General features: G+C 37.6%; 1 protein-coding gene across 2 annotated transcripts in view; it reads left to right on the top strand.

The window, feature by feature from the left end:
• Nucleotides 1–18,522, top strand: part of lpp (LIM domain containing preferred translocation partner in lipoma) — a 259,259-nt gene that overhangs the window by 21,562 nt on the left and 219,175 nt on the right. For both annotated transcript variants that reach the window (XM_074668419.1, XM_074668420.1), the window contains one exon: nucleotides 10,668–10,713. The gene's annotated coding sequence lies outside the window, so the exon portion shown is untranslated. The remainder of the gene's footprint in view (nucleotides 1–10,667; nucleotides 10,714–18,522) is intronic.

Genomic DNA, 18,522 nt, shown 5'->3' with positions numbered 1-18,522 from the left:
TGTTCAGGAGTACAGGATCACCAGCAGTGACACCGTCTTCTCTTTAATCAATTAATTAGGTAGTTTAATTCTGGTGTGAAAGTGTTTTTTCCCTAATCAAAGGGTAAATCAGCTTAATTTGAAGCGCATCTACAACCACATCTTTTTGGCACAGCCTTAATCGATATCAACAAATACCATCTATCCCCATCTCAGGCTCTCTTCACTGAAACCTGAGCAGCTGGGTGTATTTAAATATTTCTCCATGAATGGGGCAAACTCTTTTGCTAAGGGGCCACATCTGATTTTATGAAAATAACCAAGGAGCAGCACCATTTTGACCAGATAATGACATTTTTAGCCCCAAATATATCTGACATGAACTTTTTTAATGCATTATTGTGTCTTTTCTGCCCCATTTCATAACTTTAATCCAGCCTTGTGTCCTCAAATAGATTAGAATAGAATAGAATAGAATAGAATAGAATAGAATAGAACTTTATTGTCATTATAATAAGTACAACAAAATTGAAGTCACAGCAGCAATCAAGAAAACAAAAGCAAGAAAGTGTATAGAAAGTGTAAAAAGGTCCATAAGAAAATAGATGATGACAGCTTTTCCATCATTCTCCAGTTCAGCCAGCCTCCACCTCCACAGGGTCCAGGACTGAGCTTCTTCAGCAGTCTGTTCAGTCTCTGTCTCCTGGATCCTGTCTGCTCACAGCAGGTGAAGCTCTTCCAATGTGGCGTTGGTGTCTGATGTTTGCTCTGTTAGCTATGTCTGTGAATAGCATGATGCTACTCTGCCTTCTGGTATTCCCTCTGTTGCTGGGTTAGCATGGCTAGCTCGTCCATCTTATTGGAGTTAGATCTTACGTTCTCAATAACGATGGATGGAAGGACAGGTCCACGTCGTCACTTCTTAGCTCACACCTGAGAACCAGCACGTCGTCCTCACCTCCTTCTCCTCACCTTGTGGGAAGACATCAGGCCTTACACCAGTAAGCATTGACATGCTAACATGCTAACAGCTGAGTTCACATGTAAACAATGCGGCCATTGTTACATGTAGGATCCCCAGACAAACACAGGAGAAAAAGTAGTAAAAATATTGCTGAAGCCACAAAAAGTTTGTTGTCTGTGACCAACAAATGAACCATACAAAGTAATGATCCACTCCAAATACAAAGATTACGAAAAAGAGACAAAAAATTACAAGAAATGGACAAAGAAGAGAGAGCTGCTGACGGCCATACCAACAGTGTGTTTTTTGAACTCTCATTTTTTCACATCATGATAAATCTATTCATTTGAAGATTTCAGCTGTAAGAGTTGTTGAGTTTCTGTAGAATTTACAGAGCTTTAGCTTTTTAGACAAGAGGCCTATGCACAGTCCAAATGTAGTTTAAACAGATGTTACGACATAAACTTTGGTTTGGTTTGTTCACTTAACAGTGAATGTAAATGTAAACTGAATTTAGGACATTATTCATTTTTGTGACAAAATTAATTAATTGTAAGATGAAATCTGGAGGCCGTATGAAACCTGGACCTCTGGCCTGACTTTGACTTTAGACAGTTGTTGTGTACTTTCAGCATTTCACACATGGAGTGTGTAAAACCTCATGAGTTCTTCCTCCGGTCCGACATTGTCTGTGTCGCTTATTCTGATTAACACCAATTGGATTCTATGAAGGATCTACGTGAAAATGAACAAACAAATGTGAAAATCTGAGGCTTAACGTACATTAATGGTGCTGTTTGAGCACTAATGCAGTAAGATTTGGACTTTAGAGCTTTGTTAACGCCATTCTAAGTGTACAGACAGAGGTGGAGGGCCTTCACATTGTTGGTTTGTCACAGCATGAAGAGAAAAGCTTCTTTGTGTTTTGCATTTGCTATCTCTATTCTCATGTCACATCATGTATGAATACATTAAAGGTTAAAGGTTGTGATCTGGCTCTAAGTGACTTGCCCCAGAATCTGCTTCATTACCGGATTATCTAATTGTGTAGGATGTGGCGTGCATTGTGGATAAGGCTCTATAGGGCAGCCGCTCTAAGCGCAGACGCTCTGCGTGTAACCTATATGTTTCCTGCTTGTTATTTGAGCTCCCTGCATGCTTTTTTAGGTTTCAGACTGGCTGAAAGGAACCTAACGTGTCAGGTTTGAGGTCATTTGTGTTAATGTTGGACAGATCCTGTACATTATAAGCACTCCCTAATCTGTTAAATCCCTGCACTTGTCCAACTTTCACTGTGTTGTGGAAGCATTAAATTAGTTGGAGACATAAAAACAAAGCTCTGGATTTGTTTTTTCACCTTTTAAGGATTGAATGTGTTTTTTTTTTTACCGTAGCTTTTATTTTTAAGTTCTCAAAGCATGAAGAAGTGAGAAGCAAGCCCCAGGCGTGTTCTCCCACTCATACACTGAAAATCATGTTGTTTCTTTATCTCAATCAAAAATCAGTTATTGTTTAGGTTGTTTTTAATATAAGTGTTGTTAGAAAACAACACTCCTGGTTTACTGTAGTCATTTCTGTAGAAAGAGCGGGATGTTGGTGTTTCCTCATAATTGGTAAAAATGAGTTGTACTTTTTTAATCAAATGATTTTACTTTGAAGGGAATAAAAGGAAGATTAATTCAACTCCTCACCCCTCAAAGGTGATTTTGTTGGAAACTTGAGTCCTTCGTCATGATCAATGCATCCATTATCTTTACTGTTTTTCCCCTGCGGGGTCATATGGGGGCTGGAGCCCGTCTTAGCTTTCTTTGGGTGAACAATGAGGTACGTCCTGGACAGGTCCGCCACCTATCATATGCCATTTGTAATACCGAGTGCTGATTCACGTAAATCAAAAGGTACCATGTTTAGGTACCTAAACGCATCCTTGTGACTGTGAGGGAGTGGAGTAGGTGATTTTCCATGCTGGACATGAACACAGCATTGCAAGTTTATATATTGAGGAATAGATATGTTAAATTTAGGGGTGGGTAAAAACATTGATGAATCGATACATTGAAACATTGCCTCTCCCGATTCAATATCAATTCAGCAAGTCCTCTGAATCGATTCATCTCCTGGCAAGTGAGGGGGACTGTGCGTGTTATTTGCGGTGTATGGACAAGGGCCGCGTGAGACCAAACAACAAAAAAATGGCAGCCAAAGCAGCAGAAGCATATAGCCAGATCCTTCAGCTTTAAAGTCTGACATTTGGGTTGTTTTGTTGCTCCAAATCGAAGCATTTTGATCAATATTGAATTGAATTGAATTGAATTGAATTGAATCGAATCGAATCGAATCGAATCGCGACCTAAAGCATTGAAATCGAGATCCAATCGAATTGTGAGGTTCTTGTTAATACCCAGCCTGAGTTAAATTGAAAACTTTGAGATTTTATTATTGGACAAATTCCTACTTATTTCCACATAAACACAAAAGTACTGAAAATTGTTACCTTTGAGTACCGATACCAATAGCCAGGTACCAAGCACTAGTTCCGTATCATTTCAAATGTGAATGGTACCCATCCCTACTCACATGTAGAGACAGACGATCACTCAGACCCACACTCACACCTGGTAGAATCTAGAGTTACCTGCAGACAGGCCGATGTTAGAGTGGACTGGATGAGCGTGTTTTTGGAGGAAGCTTGAGCGAACACGTAAACTCCATGCAGGAAGGAACCAGCTGGGGAACCAGACCAGGAACCTTTTCGATATGAGACAACAGAGTTGTTTTAGATGTCACAACACTCAGAGTAATGTCCTTCAAAAATCCATCTCATTGAAGATAAATCAGTCAGGATCAGCTGTTTTTGTTGTTTCAGGGCTGGTAATGATTATTTGTAGCTAATAAGACATAAAACTGACTGAAATTTTCTTTATTTATTTCTGACTTCTCCAAGAATTCCAGTGTTGTGGCTCAAATTTGGGAATGTAAACGTGCATTCAGTTTGAAATTCCTCACTCCTGTTTGAAACTGAATTTCTTGTTTGTATGACAGTTGATCAAATAAAATTGTGACATATTAACCAGTCATACAGGAGTTCAGATTTCTTTCTTAAGTAAAAATAAGAGGCTGTAGTTGTTGGTTGGACATTAAGTGAGATGTAGTGGTGAGTAAAAGAAAAAACACACCTGCACTGGAAGCACTGTCACACATTTTCTTTCTCTTCGTACAAATAAGATGTAGATAAATTTTTAAAAACCAAACGTTTGTTTATCAACCCCTGTAGGCAACTTCAGTAAATTCAGAGCCATTTTGCTAATAGAGGTCAAAATTCATGGAAACTGAGAAATGACTCCTGAGTGTTCACTGTGAGACTGATGTGTTTTTCTTTTATAATTTACGGTTTTCATTCGAGGATTACTCACTCTGTGGGACAGATGTATTGGCACAGTAGTGACATTAAAACTGTTTTTACAAAAGTAAATGAAGCTGAGGTTCAGTAAAGGTTGTGTAATGTCAAAGAAGAAGAAATGTAGGTGGTATAGAAACGGAGCAGACAGTCAGCAGGTAACATCTCTGAAACCTCAGCCTGTGTGTCTCAAAACTGATCAGACGGTCTTGGAGAAACACACTCCCTGGGTGTTTCTTTACATTTTTTGAAAGGTTTTAATAATCTTTTAAAATCTTTAACTGTTTACTTTTTTTTTTTTTTTTTAACTATCGGTCAACTCTCTTCTTTATTTTAACATCACTTGTCCTCCCACTCAAAGTTTCTCTTGGGCCTGTAGGTCGTTCACCTGTCAGAGTGTGAGCTCCTTGTACAGATGTGTTCATCACACTGAATCAGACTACTTGAAATTTACTCTAGAAAATGAGTATGAGCATTTTAACACCAGTTTGTCCTTGTTGTTTGGATTTTTTTTGTCTCTTTAAATATCCTAACTCATTCAAATAGATTAACTCGTTTTCCAGAATAAACAGTTTTTTGTAAATGTTCTAAATTTTCCTCTTTATCTTCTCCTATTTTTTGTTTCATCATCAGCTTTGGTTCATCCTTCATCTTTGTCTTCTTTTCTTCATCTTTATATCTGTTTCCACTTTTTTTTGTCTTTCTTTCTTTCTTTCTTTCTTTGTTCTTTCTTTGTTCTTTCTTTTTTCTTTCTTTCTTTCTTTCTTTCTTTCTTTCTTTCTTTCTTTCTTTCTTTCTTTCTTTCTTTCTTTCTTTCTTTCTTTCTTTCTTTCTTTCTTTCTTTTGTTTTTACTTTCTCTTATCCATCTTTTTCTTTCTTCATCTTTTTTTCTCATCTTGAACTTCATGTTTTACTTGTCTTGACCTTGCATTCTGTCCTTTTCTTTGTCTTCTTTTTGCCCTTTCTTCATTATCTTCCTCCATCTGCCTTGTCTTCTTCATCTCTGTCTTGTATTTCTTATCAGTCTTCTTAACTTCCCTTTTGATTGTTTCTTCTTTACCTCCTTCCTCTTCTTTGTATCCTTCCTGGCATATTTCTTTCTTTCTTCTCGTCCCTATCTTCTTTGTCATCCCCTTCCTCTTCTTACCACCAGTGCCACCCTGAGTGTTCCTCCTTTCTTTTCAAACACAGAAACATTTTTTTAGGCGTCAGAGTCGGTGCTGGTGCTCGACAGTCTCTCTGCTGCCTCATCCTGAGAGAGAGCTCTCCTCTAAGTGAGAGCTCTCCTCTGGTTGAGAGCTCTCGGTCCAGGTGAAGCTGTGCTGAGCGGTTAGGAGGTCAGGTAGAAATCAAATGAGCCACATGCTTCCTATCGAGGGTATTTCCTGCACTCCAGTCTGCCCTCAGGCACATTCCTGTTAGCTGGTGCTTTGAAACGTACCTGGTTCAGAAAAAGGTAACATGCTCTAATTTAATTCTTACATGCCTTTCACTTTGCAGCCATGCTGTTAAGAAATGGTTATAAATACACAGTGAAGCCCGGGGAAAAGGCCAAGGTGTTTTCAGGGATATGTATTTTTCATTACTTAGACTCTTTGCAGGTCGTAAACGTTAAGGTCCAATCAAAGCGTTGGTTGGAGGAGCACTTAAAAAGCCTGCATCCACAGAGGAAATGGACCCACAGAGCTGAGCAGGAGCTGTGGGTCCAGCACGAGTGCAGCCTGGAGACAAAGCTTTAAAAGAGGAGTGTGACGCACATGTTTTCAGCCGTCCATCAGAACCTGACAAATAAAGACCTTTTCAGGGCCTAAATTACATTTCTTTGACAGATTGTGGCTCTTTAGAAATGTGTTAATGGTCTAATGTACTTGGATGATCACTTGTGTTTGATAGCAAATGACTCCATGTGGGTTTTAAATGGCTTTGATAATTTCAGTATTTAGCTCATTGTGTGTTTTTTTCTTGCTCTTAAAGGCAGGAAATTATTTAACCTAAGTTATCATAATGGGTTTGGCATTGAAAGAAATTGGTTCATTTTTATTTGACCGTCAGGAAATTTGCTTGAACATTTCTGAAGGGTCTGCGATGTGATGGCAGATCTTTATGAAAAACCTATTAAACGCTGCTTAATCTGATGTAAATACATGCCCTGTCTGCGAGAAGTGCATGGCTAATTGAGTGCAGTTGAGTAAGGTCACATCCAACAATAGAGAAGTCGTCCGGCTGAGATTGTGCTGGAAGCTCCACAATGGGCACCAGCTGTAAGTCGCTTCAGTGCAGGTGAAATAATAGCAGCAGATTTGTACTGAGGCCTCATTGGCATCGCTTTATTTTTTGAGTGCGCTCGTATTATGGCTTCAAAACTTTTGCATGTTCACAGAATCTTTTTTTTTTATAAATCTTTGAGAGGGGGCGGTGTGAAGTTAGAGTAGAGCTAAAAATCAGGGCGCAGAGATTCTGTGTTAGGTGAAAAGGACTAAGTGATAAAAACATCAGGAAGTCAGTTATTTCAGTCTGACCAGATGATTTAAGAGAATCTGGAGCTGCAGCTGAAACCGTGACACAGAGCTCATGGAAACAATTAAGGTACTTTTCAAAGTCCTCGGTGGCTGATTGCTGTAATTTGTTTCAAAAAATGTTCTTCTTCTCAGGCTCATGGCTTTGTCAGATCTAAGCACAGGACATTACGCTGATATTTGCAGATAAAACGTCTTTGAGATGACAAAAAATAACACTTGGTTTAAATATCATGACCTTATAGAAAAAGGCATGGCGTGTCTCCATCTCATTGTGTTGTTCTAAAGTGAAGCCAAAACATACCTGTGAGGGCTGCTGGGATATATATATATATATATATATATATATATATATATATATATATATATATATATATATATATATATATATATATATATATATATATATATTTTTTTTTTTTCTTTGTCAAATATTTTTATTACATTTTCTGTTATTGAGGTGTTTACAGAAAAGGAAAAGACATTTTACATACACAAAACAGAACAACTTCCAAACAACGACAACATAATTATTCACTCTCATTCACACAACAAGAACAAAAAGGACAAGACAACACACTCAACTGACACGGGGTATCAACAAGTAGACAAGTGGTATCGCAGAAAGGAAGAGAATAGGAAAGGCGAGGGAGTGCTGGGATATTTTTCCTTTGTAACGATGTATTCATTTTGGAATAACCACAAGATATTTATTTAACCCCTTATACTTATATTTAAGCTCAACCAATGACTGTTGGTCTCTCATGCTCATCAGTTAAAAGGAGATATTAAAAAGACATCTCTCCACACTCAAAAAAAAAAGGAAAGAGGAACAGAGCGAGGAGCCGCACACAGGTGTTAGACAGAGGACAGGAAAGGCAGAGGCAGGGAGAGTCAGCGCTGCAAGGATCAGCTGCAGTATTGATGTCCTGACACTTCCTTTGAGAAAAGAGTCAAGTTAAATTACCGTTGAACAGGTTCTTGGTTCCTAGGGATGGGTACCTTTCACATTTGAAACAATACAGTACCAATGCCCGGTACCTTGCAATCACTACCTGTACCTATTTTTGGTACTTTTTTTGTGTGTGTATATGTGGTTATACATATCAATAAGGTTTATGTTTAATAATAAAATTAATAATAAAATCTAAAAAGTTTTCAATTGAACATATTTGATCTCAGTATAAACTTGCAACGCTGCATTCATATCGAGCTTGGAAAATCACTTACTCTTCCACTCCCTGATGGTCACAAGGATGTGTTAAGGTATGGAAACATGGCACTGTCTGATTTTACTGACCTCTTGGCCAGGTTGCCCTTGAAAGAGAGATCTTAATCTCAATGGGTCTTTTATCTGGTTAAATAAAGATTAAATAATAAAAAAAAAAAAAATTACGTGGATAGGTACTTAGTACTACAGACAGAATTCGGTTGGTATCCAAAAAAGTACCCAGTTCGGTACCTATCCCTATTGGTTCCACCTCTACTTGGCGTGGCAAAGGCCACATCTAGCAAAGTGTCTAACTTTTAATAACATCGTACAAAAACTAACAAAACTAAATTTCTCTGAAGGAAAAATGTTCAAAGGACTGATGAGAACTAAGTGTAATGACAGAAAAAAAGTGTTTGGTGTGTATTCTGATTTTAAAGTTTGACCCAGTGAATGGCAGGGTTCTGTTATATAGAAATACTTCACCTCAGTTATTTTACAGTATGAATCTTTTTATATTAAACCTGCCTTTCCCCTCTCTGACTTGTTCCTTAAACTACCTCTGTCTGCTCGCCCTCCTTCTCTATTATCCCCATGTGCCACAAACACAAACACACAAACACGGCGTGTCCTGCCCCTCCTCCTCCTCAGTGTGTCATTTTAATTCAGTCTTTTAACAGAAATGATCATCGGATCATTTTACAGAGACACCAGACTAACAGGACCAATGCTTTGAGATGTTTCACTTTTTATTCTGACGTCAAGTCTGATCCACATGTGGTGCAGACTTCTTCATGACTTTTGCAAAGATGCAATGAGTACATAATAATGTCGGCGGCCATCAGCTGGACAATTTGAAATAGTAGAATAAGAAGATTTTTATTTAGGTGAGATGTTGCATATAACGTAGTTACAGGGGGAATAAACTGAAGCAGTGAAGTGCGTGACCTGCTGAGCACGTCGGCCTCACATGTTACATCTGCAAAGGCACTGAGTGAGAGTTGATCATGACTAATGGCTTTTACTAATGTTGTACAGCCAGTAAATAAAATAATAAATAGATTAAAAAATATATATAAATAAGGTCCAGATTTAAACTCTAGCATGGTTTAATACACTTGAGCGGCACACCCAGGTATCATCTGTGTGTAGAAAACAGAGAAACGGTCTGTTCATTTGACATCTTTTTTATGTGGATTTCTAAATAAAATTTAGCTTCATATCATCAATAAATAAATTAAGATGAATTAATAAACGAATAAAATAAAATTAAAGCAAAACAAAAAAACTATCTTTTGCTATAAAAATGTTGTCAGTAAATTAATCTAAGTCAAGTTTTTAATTTTCTTTTCCTTCTGGACTGGATCCAGACAGAGGACTTGTATTATGAATACTCTGCAAATCACATTGAATTTTATTTGATTGACTATCAAAGTACACAGCAAAGAAAAAACTGGTGGCAACAAAGAAAAGCAGTGTACAGTGTTAAATTCATGTACCTGTTATTAAAGGATGAAAACTCATAAATGCCTCCAAATAAATACTGAAAAAGGTTAAAGTTGAATATTTCTTTTAGTGAACATATTTTTATTATTCAGTATTGATAAAACCTTTCTCAAGGTAATCTCTCTAAAGAAATACGTCCTCAGCACCCCGGCTCACTCCTCCGTGTTTCGGCTCCACGGTCACTAGATGTACACAAAGAAAACAGCTTCACTGTAAATACAGACGAGACGCCTCAATGAGAAGCACCAAACATTGCTGGTTCTTTAACATTAGCTCTGACCAAAAACACTCAAGTCAAGTTTAGAAAAGACTCAGTTGTCAGTTGCATGTTCTCAAAACATTGTTTTATACTTTCAGAAAAAAAAGCGTGCAGGAGACACGGATAACAATCCGAAACTGGCGCCCACCAGTAATTATGGTGTGGGTACAAAGAGATTTTTGCCATTCTGAAGGGAGAAGGGGAGTGTAGGTGTATTAATTCCTATTCCTTCCTGCTTCCTCGACTTGGAAGTTCAGATTTAGAAAAATAGACCCCCCTCCCTCAAAAGAAAAGAAAAAACAACAACTGTCACATTGACTGACGCCGATCGTATGTAGCATCTGTGTTCCCACCTCTGTTCCCCATAGTATAAGCCACACAGAGCCAATGTGGGGAACTGACAGTGTCAATTTATCAGAACAAAAGAATTCCTCAGCAAGAGGAATACACATCTTTGGGCCCTGGAGACAAAAAATCATTCCACCCCCACCCTTACCTGTATCTAAACAGAATGTAGGACATTCACAACACCAGAAATAGAAATTTCACTCACAATTATCATTTTTGAATGTATCCCCTGCAGTCAAAAGTTAGGATTTCACTTGAAGAGTTAGAGCTGCACTTTAATGCCAACTTTCAGAAAGTAAACAAATGAAGGGAAGGCACAGAGATGAAATAAACAGCCCGACAGCAGCTGCAACCCAGGATCGGACACTTTAGATTTAGATCCAGTCTGCCCTGAATCATCCTCTCTCTGTTTTAAAACTCCTGTTTTCATGCTGCATTCGTGCTGCTTTCGTTTTGAACTGTACGATAATAATGTGTCTCTTTTCAGGTGTCAGATCCTGAAGTCCCCGCCATCACTTAGAGTTTGTTTTTGGGTGAGTACTCGACCTCATTTTTCTCTCTTTTCTCAACAGTGTGAATTTTATATATTCACAGAGAGAGGCCTCCACGAACACAGCTTCACTCTCTGCCGCTCTTTATAATCTAATTCATTAGTTCAGCTCAAATTAAGGTTTGTTTATATGACATCACAGTCACATTAAGCCTCAGAGGGTTGTTTTCTTCTCTTCTTTTAATGTCATTCAGTCTTGTTTGAGCGGCACAGGTTGCTCGATGAAATCAGTACATCCTCACATACATTTCTTTTGCACAACTCGTGGATTGGTGAAAATTAGGATACAATTTTGTATAATGCTTCATTTCTGAATTTTCCTCAATTTTTTTTCCCAAAAACAGACAAAAAAGCTAAAAATAACACTCAGAGAGCGCAGACCTCCGCCAAGCATATTGTGATTGTAACCAACACTTTAGTCCTACTTTAATGTTATACTCCCTTTCAGCAGACTGTCTGCTACAATTTGGTGTTAGTTGCAGGTTTGTTGAAAATTTCATACCCCGGATCTTAGTATCCAGAATATTTCCAGGTTCTGGATCCTACTTTTACATCTGTCAGAAATTATGGTGACCTTGTCTTGTATCGTTTTGCAAAGCAATCCGACCACTTATTGTGGAGTTATATACACATATGGTGAAAACAGCCCTATCTCACAATGATGAAGAATCCTTTAAAAAAATCCTGGATCCAGATGGTGATCCAGATCACCTCCAAAATTTAATCACTTCTTCCTTATCCCATTCTGAACATTTCCTGAAAATTTCATCAAGATCTGTTTGTTACTTTTTGAGTTATGTTGTTCACAGACAAATAAACAAACCCTCCCAAAACATAAGCTCCTTGGCGGGGGTAATACCAGTTTTAAAAAAAAAAAAAAAATTAAGAACACTATATGACAAAGCAACAAAGAATATTTAATATTTAATCAATGTGATTTTATTTGTCTTTGAGCCTTTTTTCCCTTTTAAACTTGAGTGACATTTTAAATATTTCCCTCGTGCATCAAAAAGACAAAGAAAGTTCAGAAACATCTCCCATAACCACACAAAGAAGAAAATGATTAAAAACATAAAACATTATTATTATCCTAATACTTTTATTAAATATAAGGCGTCATGCTTTCCCTAAAGTACAATTTCTCTGCTCATATTTTAAATTAATAAATGCTTTCTTTGATTTCTGCTCTGTCTTACGCAGGAAGGTAAACAGTAATTTAATTTATCATGATTTTTGTCATGTATTCTAGAAATGTACAGTGATTTGTCATTTTATCATCGGTTGATATTGTCAGAAGAGGAATGTTTCTCCTTTGTTTTTTGTATTACGATGAGGTTAAGTTTCCCTGTAAAGTTCGTTTTTGTGCGTCATGGGTGATAGTCTAAAGTGCAGAGTGATCAAATGTTGACGCACTGTAAGTGTCCTCGTGATCCATGATTGGATTATATAATTAGACCGCAGCATGAGGAAAAACAAAGTCAAGCAAATAGGAAAACAACAACAACAGCAACAAACACAGACTTTCCACTCAGGAAGATAGCCAAAAAGTAAAGTTTCCCCTATCAAGCTGATTTAAAAAAGTGTGTTTAGCTGCATCAGCTGTGTATCCCCATTAATGACTTAATGATAGTTTCACAGTCATTTATTACAGACGGAAGAGAAGCCGCCACAAGTTTTTTTCCTATGGCGCGGACAGTAAAGCATTTTTTTATTGCTTCGATGAAAACAATCCTCTCTTTGAGTTTTCGTGATGCGAAGCCTTACAACAAAATCAGGGCGACATTTTTAAGACGGGTGAAACTGGCCCATAGTTGCACAGGCTATGCTTTGGTGTTTTGCTGTAGTGATAGAAAAGCAGCGGAAAAGCAGGAAATGTTGGAGGGGGACATGCTCAAATGGTTGTTAGTTGCAATGAGACGATCACCCCTTCATGTTGGGCGGGCACTGTTAAACCTTTAGGTGAGACACGTCCAAAGCCAGGCCTCAGGTTCATCTTTTTATTTCAGCTTTCATCTAACAATATATTAATTATGTCTAGGGATGGGTACCTTTCACATTTGAAACGATACGGTACTGATGCCCGGTACCTGTCAATTGGTACCGGTACTCAACAATACCAATTTTCAGTTACTTTACTGTTTTGGGTTTATGTGGTAAAAAATATTAATTTGTTTAATTATACAATATAAAAAAATTCAATCTAACATATTTATTACCTTGAAATGCTGTGTTCATGTCCAGCATGGAAAATCACCTACACTTCCACACCCTCAAAGTCACAAGGATGTGTTTATGTACCTAAACATGGTACCTTTTGGTTTTACGTGAACCAATATTTGATACTTTTGACAGAATCCAGTTGGTACCTGTAAAAGTACCTAATTCGGTACCCATCCCTAATTATATCACTGAAATGAATCATGTTATAAATTATGTGTATCTTTACACTTTCTGTCAAGGTCAAAAACCAAAGTCAATCAAGAAACATTTCACTATTTGGACTGTGCATATGCTACTTATATGAAGCTAAGACATTTTGCAGAAACTCAAAAACTCTTACAGCAGACGTCTTAATAAATGGATTTATCATGATGTGAAAATGTGAGAATTAAAAGAACATAAGAGGACACAAAATGAGATTAAAGTTATAAAATGGGACAGAAAAGACAAAAATGATGCAGGAATGAAATAGTTCAGAATGTAAGATCAGAAATATTTTGGGCCCAAAATGTTGTTTTCGGGTCAAAATAGTCTAAAAATAAAAAACAATCCTGATTAAATCCAGATCATGATCCTGCCATGAAAACATCCTTACATATTTTTCCCACATCCCCCCCTAATGGAGAACATGTTCCTTGGTCAGAAGCAGAATTTGCTGATGTTTATGCAGCACCTGACACTGCAGAAAACTGACCACTGTTCATCTGGTATCAAGAGACACCTGAGGGACAGGTGAGGTTTGATTTCATCAGTCTGTGATGATAGGACAAGGATGTTTGAGCACACTGTGAGACTGATTTTTTAGAAAAATCATGAAAAGAAAGAGCTGAAAAGAGAATTCATATGTTACTGTTACAGTTAATGAATATGTCAGTCATTCAAACCTTGTATGTGCAAAACCGCTTCAACACCTCAGCATAGATCCTGATATTCTAACTGTAGGAACAAAGGTCAGATCATGTGAAGGGATCTGATCAAGTCTAAATTCAACCTGAACAGAAAAAAAAGAGAGAGTTACTGTAACTCACTTGCAACACAAATATAGTCACAAAGACAACATCAGTGAATATTTACTGCCTGAGTTCAGGTTTCATTCACTGTCAGCTGTTCAGGGATGACATTTTCTCCTCATACCTGTAAATGAAATCAAGCAGCCGTGCTTGTGACGCTGTGTATTCATGAAGCATCCTGTGCATTAGTTCAGCCTTCAGTGGTTCTTTGTCTTTATCTGCAGATTAACCGACTCTTTGTGGCATTATTTCTGATAAGCTGCTGAAAACTCTTTTAACAGCCACATCAAAATCATGTTTGCATGCTCTGATAACACTAATAATCTGAGCTTTAACTGACAGAAGAGACACGCTCAGTGCTGTAGTCACGCTCATGTGTTTTTATTTTTTATCCCCTTTCAACTTTTTTTAAACAAAATCATTTCTCTTAGTAGTCTTTTATAACATGCAGCATATTCATACTGAACAGTCTATAGTCTAAACTGTGAATACACACTCTGCAATGAGGAGCTCTGAGGTGTCTGTGTTTAGCAAAGCATGCACCGTGGTAGAATACCAAAATTTGATATATTTTTAAAAACAGATGGTACGGTGCTCATATGGGAACCTGAGCTCTTCTTCACTGAATATGAAAATGTTGAACAGGTGGTCCGAGAAGCTTCCTTCCTGCTCTGGCTTTCAATTTGATTCTTCTAGAAATAATAATCAGTTACATCCACCCTCTGAGAGACGGGGCAGACAAAGGAGCTGCTTCTCTTTCTGAGGAAACCACTGGAAAAACTGTGGACTCCTTGAAATAAAACACAAACACACAGTTCAGGATCTGAAAAGCGGGCAGGATTGTGTGTTTACTCAAGCTCGAGTTGATTTGATTGTGCTTTAAATTCTCTCTGTGGCTGTGAAACTACAGTGTAGTCATATTTAAAGCACCCCTGCAGTGAACCTCTGTCAAACCTTACCTAATTACACTGTCGAAGGTGTTTGCACCCTGCGCCTGACTGACACACTAACCTCCTTAGACACTGAGATGTCACTGAAACATGTCTGAACTCAGGTGACCTCAGAGTAAAAGGAGCTTTCTCAATGCCATATTACAAACTGTGGGCCGTCATGGCAACAGCAGTTTTATTTATAAAGCACTTTTCATCACAGGTAAGCTCGATATGCTCTACCTTAAGAATAAAGACATAGGGAAAACAATAAGAAATAACAAGTAATAGTAGTAATAATAATAATAACAACAACAATAATAATAATAATAGTAATAATAATAATAATAATAATAATAATAATAATAATGATAATAATAATAATAATTAAGCACGGCACGTTTTGGATGGCCAGTGTGACCGCGTCCTGAGTTAACAATAGACTTTACAATACATGGATGTCTCTGTGATGTCACCGATTCATTTCTGAAGCTAAATTTAAAATCCTATTGTTGATGCTTGCCAGACTGGAAAGTCAAAACTTTGCCTAACTTTTGTCACAGCAGAGTTGAGGCAGGCTTTTGAGCCCCCTTGCTTGCACACTCGTTATCTTACAATCTTTTAAACTGCTGATGTATGAGAAAATTCACCCACTGTCAAGAGTGTGCCACAAGAGAAATTAGATATTCAATCGAGGGATGAGTCAAGATTTTTGAATAATCTGAGAGTCGTTGCCAGTAAATAACCAAAAAACTTCCAAGTAACACGAGAGGGCATCAGCGCCAGTTACAGATGTGGCACCAAGAGATTATGAGCTGCAGACAAACACAGACTTCTACAACACCAAAAAATTCTGGAAGTTACTTGTACAAGGATATAACCAAAATAAGGTAAACAGCAAACTTTTCTTCTAGAAACTAAATGATACATGTAGATTATACATCAACATTTGTATATCTCACCTAACTCGCCTACAACAACATTGTGCAGTCATTACATGAATCTCTATCTCCTTATTTCTGCATGAGAGGCGAGGAACTGCGTGAATCATCAGTGAGTTGTTAGCAGTGACTACTGAATAGTATTTCGCATGAAATGCCCATCACCAATTTAAATTAAGTTAATTTGTAGAACCAGGCTTGTGACGTAACAACGACCCGAAACCTAACAATGACCCAAAGTGTAATTAAAAAAATGTAATAAAGCCTGAAATGTAATAACTGGTAGAAAATGTAACAAAAATGCTGAGACGGAAATGTAGAAAAAAAGTAATACAATCCAAAATGTAACAAGTTGTTGTATTTTGGGTTTTAGTACTCTTTTAAAATTAAATTTCTAGTTGTTATTACGATTTGGGCTCCAACAAGGCTGTAAACATGTTTATTACTGCTGTAATATATTTTTTTTATATTCATTGTGTGTATGTGGTTTCCAGTGTTTCTAAAACCTTCAAGTGGACAATCAATTGGATCAATTTCCTTTTTTACCACCAGAGATTGAGGTTTGGGGCTAATTAGCTTAGCTGCTACGAAAGCAAAGCAGAGACTTGTAGCTGTGAACTCCAATTGTTGCAAAATTTATAAATGGTAGTTTGCAGCAGCTTGTAATTCCTTCTATTCGATTAATCAACATCATGTAATTAGGGTTGTGCAGTCTCACTGTGGTGTCCCCGTAGGTAATAAATGTCAGTTATGTTTTTGGTTTTTGCGTTTAAGGTTGTGGTCAGTGCACAGCAATATAGACCAGGGGCAGCGTCATGGGTGGGCCCAACGGTCCCAGGCCCGCCCACTTTCTGACAAGCTCACCTAAAACTTAAAAAAAAAAAAAAAAAAAAAAAAGATAAAATTAATAAATAAATAAATAAATTTTCTTTGTTTTAAAAAAAAACATTTTTAAAGATGAATATTATAAAATCTTGTCACTTTACAATTATTTTGTTATTGTTAGATGCCCTGTCTTTATAAAATAAGCCAAGTTTGGCAATCTTTTAACCTGTTAGTAAAAAAATGATGACTCACTCAGCCTCATGTTATACTGGTAGGACAAGAGAATTACTTTGGGAAAGACTGTAGATTTCTGTCTTATATTTAACTGTGGTTAATGTTGCTGCTCTTACAGCCTAAAATGCTTGTAAATTTGAGGCCCTACAACCCAATGGTGTGCAAGAGCACTACTCTTTGGCCAATACCATTGAGAGCCATTCCCACCGATACCCGATCCAGCTTTGAGGGGCTGGAACGGTGCCAGTACCCAATACCGGGATCAGATTGGTGCATTCCTAGTAGGCCTGCACAATATATCGTTTGAACATCGCCATCGCAATATACACATGCGCAATAGTCACATTGGATCCCTTTCATATACAGCAATCTTCATCATTAATAGATAACCCCCCCTAGCCGGGATTTAACGGTATTATAGGAATACAATGGTGTCATTGTGAGTCAACCAAATTCTTCCCAAAAAGGGCTATTCAAGTCATCTGGTGAAATTTTTTTTTTTTTTTAATATCGCAATATAAATTGCAATATATCGCAACCCCCAAAAAATGGCGATGTCAGTTTTTTCCAATATCGTGCAGCCCTAATCCCTAGTCATTATTTGTCAGCATGATGACGTGTAATGTCCCTCATTAGGTGAACTCTTAACCCTTAAAGTTGAGGATCAAAAACTTCATCATATGTTTGATGTCCTTAACCATCAAACAGTATCTAATGGGAACATTTTGATCACTGAGTGTAGGTTTTTCTCTGACTGTGTTTCTCCGGTTTGAATCCTTGGGTGTTGAGGGAAGTTATTTCACTTATGGTTCAAAGCGGTCATATTTCAGCGTTTATGTTGATGTATTCTTCAGAAGAGCTCTTGGCAATGGTTTATTTTCTCTCCCTCCTGTATTGTAATGAATTTCCATGGAAACTATGTGTTTCCATTTTCAGATAGAGTATGTATGAGGTCAGCAGTGATGGTAAAATGTATTTGTCTTAAACACAAACAAAGAGCTACACGATCTCCTCAGGGTTAATTAAAACCTGTTGTGCTTCTTTTGTCTGTGTGGTAGCTGCAGCCATATTGTTTTAGATTATGGTGACTGTGTGTGACACTAGTTCTAGTTCATTAGTGCTCACTTGCAGCTTACAGATGTAATGTACAGAACCTTCTACATGAACCCAACCTGAGCTTTTTATATGACTGAAATAAGGTGTGAGGAAGGAAGTGCTTCAGAGATGCACTGATGAGGTGAATGTCGTTGATGATATTCTTGTAAAATGGCTCGAAAATCAGCATGCTCAGTGTTTTCTGAAGTTAACCAACCAGACTTTTTAACCCTCAACAGACTGATCAAACCTTTTTTGAGCTGAGCTTTGTGCAGAAGCAGCATATGACAACGCATGCAGTCTGCAACCTCTAATCTGTGAGAAAAACAGACATCACACACACACAGGCATGTATTTTGTGGTGTATCCATAGAAAAGCATTCACACTAAAGGCGTGATTCAGCTGCATTCATCCACCCCACCAGGACTCCAAGCACATTTTTAGGTCCAGTTGAAGTTTTTATTTTTATTTCTGGGCCATTTTAACAGCTTCACAGTTGCACAGAAGTGGATTGATAGAGACCACCTTACATGCTCG

The sequence above is a fragment of the Halichoeres trimaculatus genome, unplaced genomic scaffold (assembly GCF_033239565.1).
Source record: "Halichoeres trimaculatus isolate MK-OKI-2021-1 unplaced genomic scaffold, fHalTri1.1 fHalTri1_scaffold_4, whole genome shotgun sequence".
In the NCBI taxonomy this organism is placed as follows: Eukaryota; Metazoa; Chordata; class Actinopteri; order Labriformes; family Labridae; genus Halichoeres; species Halichoeres trimaculatus.
Note: the sequence above shows the minus strand (reverse complement) of the source record. Positions and strands in the feature narration are given on the sequence as shown.